Source organism: Phoca vitulina, unplaced genomic scaffold, assembly GCF_004348235.1.
Source record: "Phoca vitulina isolate PV1807 unplaced genomic scaffold, GSC_HSeal_1.0 scaffold22, whole genome shotgun sequence".
In the NCBI taxonomy this organism is placed as follows: domain Eukaryota; kingdom Metazoa; phylum Chordata; class Mammalia; order Carnivora; family Phocidae; genus Phoca; species Phoca vitulina.
Window position 1 is genome coordinate 11049718 of NW_022589725.1, and position 9416 is coordinate 11059133.

Sequence of the window (9416 nt, forward strand, 5' to 3'; positions counted from 1 at the left end):
GACAACATTGATGGACCATGATCTCACTGATACGTGAAATCTAAAAAAACAAACAAGCTCATAGACACAGAGAACAGATTAATGGTTGCCATAGGCTGGGAAGTGGGGTGGGGCAAAAGGAGTGAAAGGGGTCAAAAGGCACACACTTTCAGTTATAAATAAGTCAAGGGGGGTCCACCTGGGTGGCTCGGTTGGGCATCTGATTCTTGGTTTCAGCTCAGGTCATGATCTCCAGGTCATGAGATCGAGCCCCACCTCGGTGGGGCAGTGGGGAGGAAGTCAAGGGGATGTAGTGTACAGCATGGTGACTAGGGTTAGTAAAATGTATATTTGTGTATATTTGAAAGTTGCTAAAGAGTAGATCTTAAAAGTTCCCATCACAAGAAAAAAAATTTTTCTAACTATGTATGCTAATAGTTGTTAACCAAACTTACGGTGATCATTTCATAATATATACAAATGTTGAATCATTATGTTGTATACCAAAAAGTAATATAAATGTTGTATGTCAATTATGTCTCAATAGAAAAAAGGAAAAAAACCAGTAAGTTGCAGACATCAGTTCACTTTATCTCTAAACCCTTCACATCCCTATCAATGTGTGGTTTTGGTTATTTTTTTTTTCCTTACAGGGACAAAATTTACATACAACTAAGCACAGATTTTAAGTGTGTGTTTGAGGCATCTTGGCACCTGCGCAACCCAAGCTCCTGCAAAGAAACAGAACACCACCATCACTTTTTGGAAAGTTCCCTCTTGCCCCTTCTCAGTCCATTTCCACCCTCACCTCCAGACGCAACCACCACTTGGACTTTTTCACCATAGATTGGTCTGAGCTGGTCTAGAACTTCATAGAAACAGAACCATACAGTACATGCTTTTGTATCTGGCTTCTTACCTCAGTATAAACATTTTGAGGTTCATATTGTTGCAGATACCAGGAGACCATTTCTTTATATTGCTGAGTAGTTTCCATTGTAGGGATGCACCACAGTTTGGTTATCCATTCTCCTACCGATGGACACCTGGACTGTCCAGCTTTTGGCGATTGTAATGAAGATACTATGAACATACCTATAACAGTCCGTGTGGACATACTCATTTTATTTCACGTGGACAAATATCTAGGAGTGGAATTGCTGGTTTATGGGGTAGGTGAGTGTTTGGTTTTATAAGAAGTTACCAGATCTTTTTCTTTTTCCTTTTTTTAAGATTTTATTTCTTTGACAGAGAGTTAGCGAGAGCAGGGACACAAGCAGGGGGAGTGGGAGAGGGAGAAGCAGGCTTCCCACGGAGCAGGGAGCCCGATGTGGGGCCCGATCCCAGGACCCTGGGATCATAACCCGAGCCGAAGGCAGACGCTTAATGACTGAGCCACCCAGGTGCCCCTCCAGATCTTTTTCTAAAGTAGTGGTTCCATTTTAGATTCCTATCAACATTATATGGGAGTTGTCGTAGCTCTGTATCTTTGCCAACATTTGGTGTTGCCAGTTGTTCTAATTTTAGCCACTCTAGTGGGTGTGCAGTGGTATCTCATTGTGGGTTTACATTTAATATGGCATACAATTATTACAAAAATGATTTTATTTCTCCCTCCCACTTTCAAGCCTCTTAAGGGCAGCATTTACTGTGTGTTTGGTTCCTGCTCTATCCCCTCTGTCTGTTCCTTTACACAGTGGCAGAGAGATGTGGGTCCAAAGTAGCTTTACCTCTTACTGGAAAACTTTGAGCACATTCTTTTCCCCTGAGCCTCAATTTCTTCACCTGGAGACACTAACAGAACCTGCCTCTGAGGTCAAGGATCTGTATCAGTGAGTGACCAGGAGCGCATGGAGCTCGGGCCGGGAATCAGATGGACCAACTTTAGTACCCAGTGCTGTGGTATCTTATTCAAGGCAATGAACTCACTTATAAAATGGGCCTCAATTTAGGAGGACCCAGGAGGATTGAGGTCTGAGTCAGGGTCATTATCTCTGAGTGAGGATTGGTTGTTCCTGTTTACAAACTCTAAGTGGAATTTTCCAAAGATTAGAGGGAATGAAACCCGCCCAGGGGTCCCCAGGCCTCTGGCTGGGGCTGCCCTACCCTCACTCCTCGAAGTCTCTCTGGCTTCACGGGGAAGTATAGGCATGACCACCAGTCCCACTGCCCACATGGTGCCTCGCTCCCTCTGTCCCCTCCTTTCCCTCTAGCCGGGGGAATGCTCAGCTCTCACCCTCCCTCCCTGAATGATAGGGCCGGGGTTGCTCCTCTTACCCTCCCCTCCTATGTCCTCACAGTCCCTGCCCTCCCCACACACTGGCCTTCAGAGCTGGCCAGTCCCCTGGGGAGGTTGCCTCCCATCAGCCTTTCCAGGCTCTGGCTGCACCTAGGAGATCTCATCCTGCCATGGCCCTCATCTCTCCTCAGCCCGCTCAAGTCATCCTGGGTCATGTTCCCATTCACACCCATCAGTGCCTTCAACATGACAGTGACTCCCAGATCCCTACTTCCGCCTCAGGTCTGGGTCCTGCCTCCGGAGCGAAGGTTGCCTCGGAATGTTTAGGCTTCTCAGGGTCAACACATCCAAGTGAAGCCACCATCTTCCCCAATATCCACCCCTCCTGCTTATCCCCACCTGCCCTCACAGCCCATCACCCCAGCCTGACCGGGTCTCAGCCGGGCTCTCCCCTTCAGTCACCAATCCAGTCACTCTCTGAATCCTCTCAGACCCCTCTGTCCCCTCCCGACCCTCCCCGCTGTCACTCCGCCAGGTCAGCTTGGCCCCCCAACTTCCCGGCTCTCAGCCTCGACCACACACTTCCCCACCGGCCTTGGAACACCATCCTCTATCAATCACTTCCCCACTGTCTCCACTCTCTCCTGCCGAGCACACACTCCACAGCCCACCCCAGTTATTATTTCCCACAGCCCAGAACTCCCTCAGTCTGCCGAACGACCCGGCAACACCCCAGTCCTGGTGAAAGCTGCGCCCCTGCCTGCAAAAGATGATGCGAGACCGTTGACCCAGCACCGCTCAGCTGGGCCCTGCCCAACCAGCCGGCCACGCTTCCCCGCGCAGCTCCAGCCCTCCGACCCCGCGGCCCCCCGAGCCCTCGCCCTGCCGCCCCTCGGGGGCAGTGGACTAGCTGCCCCTGTGCTTGCCTAAGCCAGCCCTCCCCGGGGCCCGGGGGCCATCCTTCTCCTGGAGGCCCCTCCGCGTCTCTCACCAGCAAACAGACCTGTTCTGGGAACTCACACACCCCTCCTCCGCTCCCTTCCCAACCCACTGCTACGACCACTTTCTCCTTGAAGTTCTTCCTTCTCTTGGCTTCTGTGGCGGAGACTGCGGACTGTTGCCCCCCCCGCGCCCCCCACAACTATGGTGCTACTCCCCCTTGGAACAGAACCCCGAATGTCTCTTAGGGCAGCCGCACACCCAGCTTAATTTCCCAGCTTCCACCGCAGTTAAGAGTGACAAGATGACAAAACTTTTGTCTATAAAACGTAAGTGTTGCGGGACAAGATCATCCTACCGGACATGGTGGGCGTCTACAACAGCAAGACCTTTGACCAGGTGGGAATCAGGCCCGAGATGATCAGTCACCACCTACAATCCTGTGAAGCACGCTGGCCTGGCCTTGGGGCCATCCCTTCCTCCTGCTTCAAACCCCTCAAGTAGCCTGCTTGGTTGTTATAAGGGCATAGAGTGCTCTTGGGGCGGGGGGGAGGGTGGAAAGTGCTATGTGGGGCTTCTGGGAACTCTCCTTAAAGGGAAAGAGTACATCCTTCTGTACCCCCATCCTCCGTCAGCTGCCTAAAACTTGAGTGTGATGGCTGGGGCTCTAGCAGCTATCTCGGATCATAAGGACAAAGGCTATACCCTGGGGATGGTGGAGATGAAAGCTGAAAAGAGCCTGGGTCCCTGACGACTTTGTGGAGTCACCATTCCAACCCTGGACTGCTGACTGGATAAATTTTTATCTTGTTTAAGCCACAGTTATTTTGAGTTTTCTGCAGCTGAACTAAATCCTAATTGAAAGAGCTTTTGTCTCAATTGACTCTCCTAGCCTCCCTCCTTCTCATTCTCTGCTAGTGTCTGCTCCCGGAGCAGACCTCCAGAGGTGAAGTATCCCTGGTGATGCCTTCAGACCCTTCCTCTCTCCTTTTGCTCTCTCTTTCACTCTGGTGAATTCATGTAAAGCCCTTGGCTTTAATCACAGGTTTACGGTCCCAAGTCTGTATGTCCACCACAGAATTGTGTATTCAACAGTGTGTTCAACATATCGGACACATTGATGTCTAATAGGCCCAGATTAAGCAGACCAATTTAAAATTGTTGGTCTCGTCCCCTCCAAAATTGCTCCCCATCTCAATCAGTGGCAGCACCTGGTTGCTCAAGCAAGCACCTAGGAGTCCCCTGGAGTCTCATTCCTTCCCTCCCACCAGTTCAGCAAGTTCTGATGCTCTCCTTGGGAATCCCCCTCCTACACCCACCCCCAGCAAGGACCCCAAGTTAATCCTCTCACCCAGGCCACCATCAGTGCTCACCTGGCTGACTGGGCTCCGGATTCCACTCAAGTCCTGCATTCTCCACAGAGCCACCAGAATGCAAAATATGTGTACACTTTTAAAGATAGTAGGAGACGTCAAAGATAATTTATGCTTGCAACAGATTCTTTTTGATCTATCCCTCCAGATTCCCCCTGGAGTTCTAGAAAACTCTCCTCATTCTTCAGTTATTTCACTGGAAAAGGGCTAGAAGCACTAACATCATATTATAAGCATAGCTTTAGGTTATTGCAAACTCTCAAAATTTAACCTAAATAATACCGGTAACATACAAAAGTCAAATAACAATTTAACTGCTTATTGCTGTTTCTTCTGATATTTACCTTCATGTTTCTTTTCTTTTTTTTGAAAGAGAGAAAGAATCTTAAGCAGGCTCCACGCCCAGCACGGAGCCCCAAGCTCGGTTTGAGGTCACAACCCTGAGATCATGACCTGAGCTGAAATCAAGACTTGGATGGACGCTTACCCGCTGAGCCACCCAGGCACCCCTTACCTTGATGTTTCTAAGCACTATGGTTTTCCTCTTATTTCTTTAAGGGAATTTGACGCTTTTTTTTTTTTAATTTATTTATTTGACAAAGAGAGACACAGCGAGAGAGAGCATACAAGCAGGGGAAGCAGGAGAGGGAGAAGCAGGCCCCCCGCCGAGCAGGAAGCCTGATGTGGGGCCAGATCCCAGGTCCCTGGGACCGTGACCTGAGCTGAAGGCAGACACTTAACTGACTGAGCCACCCAGGCGCCCCAACGGGCTTTGACTCTTGCCCCTCATCACCCTTCCCTTCCCCCAGCAGCTGTAGCACGATTCAGGGTTTATAGTAGTTTGCCTACAAACTATGCACAGCTGAGCCACATGATATGTGCTAGATTTGCTTTTTATTGTACAATTTTGTATTTCCTGGAATTTAGGTTTACTTTTTTTTTTCCCTGCCCCAATATTAAATTATCCCTAAATTTGTTGCAGAACTAAAAATCTCTCTGAATCCACTCAAATACATCAAATAATCTATCAGTTTTTTTCTACTTGGAAACATCCTTCTCCCCTGTTTAGGACTTCTCACTAGGTTTACTGCCCTGGGCCCTTCACCATCATCCTGAGGTATCCCTTTTGTCTCTCTGGTGTTGGAGTCTCAAATTGCCTGAACCCCATGTCTTATTTTCTTTGCTTTATGCCCTTATTTTGATGTACATTCTTCGGTAGCTTCCTGAGAAAGGGTTCATGGCAGATAAATGCATGTGATCTTATATGTCTGAAAATATTTACCTTAATCTCACACTTAACTAATAGTTTGGCTGGGAACAGAACTCTGGGTTGTAAATAATTTTTTAATCAGAATTTTGAGGGCATTGCTCCACTCTGTTTCTAGTGATGCTGTTGGTCCAATGCTGTTGTAATTCCTAATCCTTGGCACCTGTTTTTCTTCTCTCTCTGGATTGTGTCTGTCCACAGTGTTCTGAGATGTTATGATGGTGGGGTCTGGCCTGGGTCTTTTTATTTTAAAAAATTTTTAAAGATTTTTATTTATTTGACAGAGAGAGACACAGTGAGAGAGGGAACACAAGCAGGGGTGTGGGAAAGGGGAGAAGCAGGCTTCCTGCCGAGCAGGGAGCCCGACGCGGGGCTCAATCCCAGGACCCTGGGATCCCCGAAGGCAGACACTTAACGACCGAACCACCCAGGCACCCCTTAATTTTTTTTATTTTTAAAAAATTCTTTATTTAAATTCAATTTGGTTAATATATGCTGTATTATTAGTTACTGGGGTAGAATTTAGTGATTCATCAGTTGCAGTTGGGTGTTAACCCAGTGCTCATTACATCAAGTGCCCTCCTTAATGCCCATCGCCCAGTTACCCCATCCCCCCATCTACCTCCCCTCCAGCAACCCTCAGTTTGGTTCCCATAGTTGAGTTTCTTATAGTTTGCCTCCCACTCTGTTTTCATCTTTTATTTTTCCTTCCCTTCCCCTGTGTTCATCTGTCTTGTTTCTTAAATTCCACATGAGTGAAATCATATGGTATTCATCTTTCTCTGACTTATTTCACTTAGCATAATACTCTCTAGTTCCATCCACATCCTTGCAAATGGCAAGATTTCATTCTTTTTGATGGCTGAGTAACATTCCATTGTATATATATACACCACATCTTCTTTATTCATTCATCTGTCGATGGACATCTGGGATCTTTCCATATCTTGGCTATTGTGGACGTTGCTCCTATAAACATTGGGGTGGCATGGGTCTGTTTTAAAATTAATTTCTCTGGTCACTCAGATCTTTTGATCTGGAAACTTAGGGCCTTAGTTCTGGAAAACTTTCTCATAGTCTCTTGATAATTTTCTACCCTCTGTTCTTTCTGGAACTTCTGCTAATCAGATGTTGAATATCCCAGAAGGATCCCTCAATTTTCTTAACTTTTTCATCTTCTCTTCCTTTCTTCCTCTTTTGAGGAGATTTTCTCAAATTTATCTGGCAATTCTTCTGTTGAGATTATTCCCTTCATATTTTTAATCTTTTGAGAGTTCTTCCTTATCTCTGAGTATTGTTTAGCTTCTTGTACTCGCAACCATGGCATGTGTATAAGGCTTGAATGATGTCCATGGTTCTCAATTCTAGGTGCATGTCACAAAAACCTGGGAAGCTTTTACAAACTAATGATGCTCAGGGATTATGATTTAATTGGTCCAAGATGGGTCCCAAGCGTAGTTTTGTTTTTCTTAACTGTTGTCTCATCTCCACTAGAAATAAGCTCTTGTTTCCGTTCCTTTATGTCTAGACATGGGGCCTGGTGCATAGTAGGCATGAGCTAAATAACTGTTGAATGAATCAATGAACAAAGCACTACTTTGTAAAGACTGTAAAATAAGAACATGTTTTCTCTAAATATATTTGAAAACTTAAAGTTTTCAAAGTCAAACAAGTCTTGTATGTCAACAAAGTATTTAAAACCCAGAATTTTTTAAAAAAATCATGAAATTCCTATTTCATCTTGCCTTTAAGGCAAGTTTTTAATAACATATTTCTTGTGAACTAGGAAGTTAAAGTCTAGTAATTTTCATCTCAGTTTCTACTGAAGCTCCAAGGCACTAGTGGCCGCATGCTAAGAGAGGAGCGGGACAACGCAGGACCGCAACACAAGGGGGCCCAAAGTGAGTCGACTTCTGCCTGATAGCCAGCCTGTAAAAGAGGTGGAAGCTAGAGGACGATCGTTAGAAGCTGTCGATATGCTTTGAGTCTCCACCCATGGAGGGAAGTGGTGGATGATTCTGCTTCACCTCAAGGTGACAGAGGCAGAGCGTGTAGAGGGGGACCCTGAGAACCAGAGGCCAACAGGAAAGTTGTAAGGGGCCAGCAGGGAGCCTGCAGGTAGGAGGACAGCAGACAGGTCTTGAAAACATTCATGAAAGATGGACCAGAAGGATGTTTCAGCTTTAAACATGTCAGGCTTCAAGAGCCAGAACCGAGTTCCAACAGTACTGGTAAAGTGTGCACTTTCCTCTCCATCTCACTCCCCTCTTAGCAACATGGGGCAAAAGAGGTGACACCACAGTCAGGAAACAGGGCCAAGCACTTGCTGCCTACCCTGTGTCCCCCACCATGGAGGGCAAGGCTGGCAGTGGGCTGAAGGTGGGCAAGGGGCAGTCTCCATCTCCAAATTGTTACAAGGTTTTGTTGTTACACTGGACCGGACACATCATCTACCCAAAAGTGATGAGAGAAGCCTCAGGACTTGTCAGACATTCCATCCAGGGGCAGGGGAAGAACAAGCCCCGGAGAATAAATTTATTTATTTATATTTTATTTTTTTTTTTTAAAGATTTTATTTATTTATTTGACAGAGAGAGAGACAGTGAGAGAGGGAACACAAGGAGGGGGAGCGGGAGAGGGAGAAACAGGCTTCCCGCAGAGCAGGGAGCCCGATGCGGGGCTCGATCCCAGGACCCTGGGATCATGACCTGAGCCAAAGGCAGACACTTAACGACTGAGCCACCCAGGCGCCCCCCGGAGAATCAATTTAAAGACAGTGGGAGACCATAATAAAGTTGCCTTTTGATCCAACTGAGCTTGTTTAACACAACAGTTGAACTAGCATTTTGTGTTATTTTCTTTTGCAACTGAATACAATTGATCAGCTTAAGTTCATTGACATTGGATTGTGGCTCTACTGATTTGACCTGTTTGACAAATTCATGATTTCTACCTGCTGCAATAAATCTATGAGATCCACATTTCTCTTTTTTTCCCCTGGTAATTCACTAGAACCTGAATTTGGCGTGGAAAGTTGGTTTGGGATTTTCAATGAAAAGATGTACAGAATTACAGTTGGTTTGAGTCAAATACACATAAGAGGAGAAAGCCTATAGTTCCTGCAGTGTTTTTTTTTTTTATATCCAAAGATTTTATTTATTCATTTGAGAGAGAGGAGAGAGCAAGAGAGTGCACATGAGAAGGATGGGCAGAGGGAGAGGGAAAAGACTGATGAGCAGGGAGTCCGACCTGGGGCTCGACCCTGGGACATGACCTGAGCCAAAGGCAGACGGCAGACGCTTAATCGATTGAGCCACCCAGGAGCCCCCTGCAGTGTTTTAAAGATTTATTTATTTATTTTGAAGAGAGAGAGAAAGAGAATGCATGCATGTGAGCAAAAGCAGGGGGAAGGACTGTAACTCCTGTAACTCCTGCAGTGTTTTAAAAACACATTTTTGGAGAAAGGCAATACCAGCTTATGGAGCAACATGAGAATTCCCAGACACAGTGGCAAGTGCTGAGGTGGATGTTTGAATGATGGATGGAGCTGAACCTTGGAGGGAATCTAAACAGGGGTTGCCTCTGGGGAATAGGGGTGGAGTCTGGCTGGTAAGCAGCA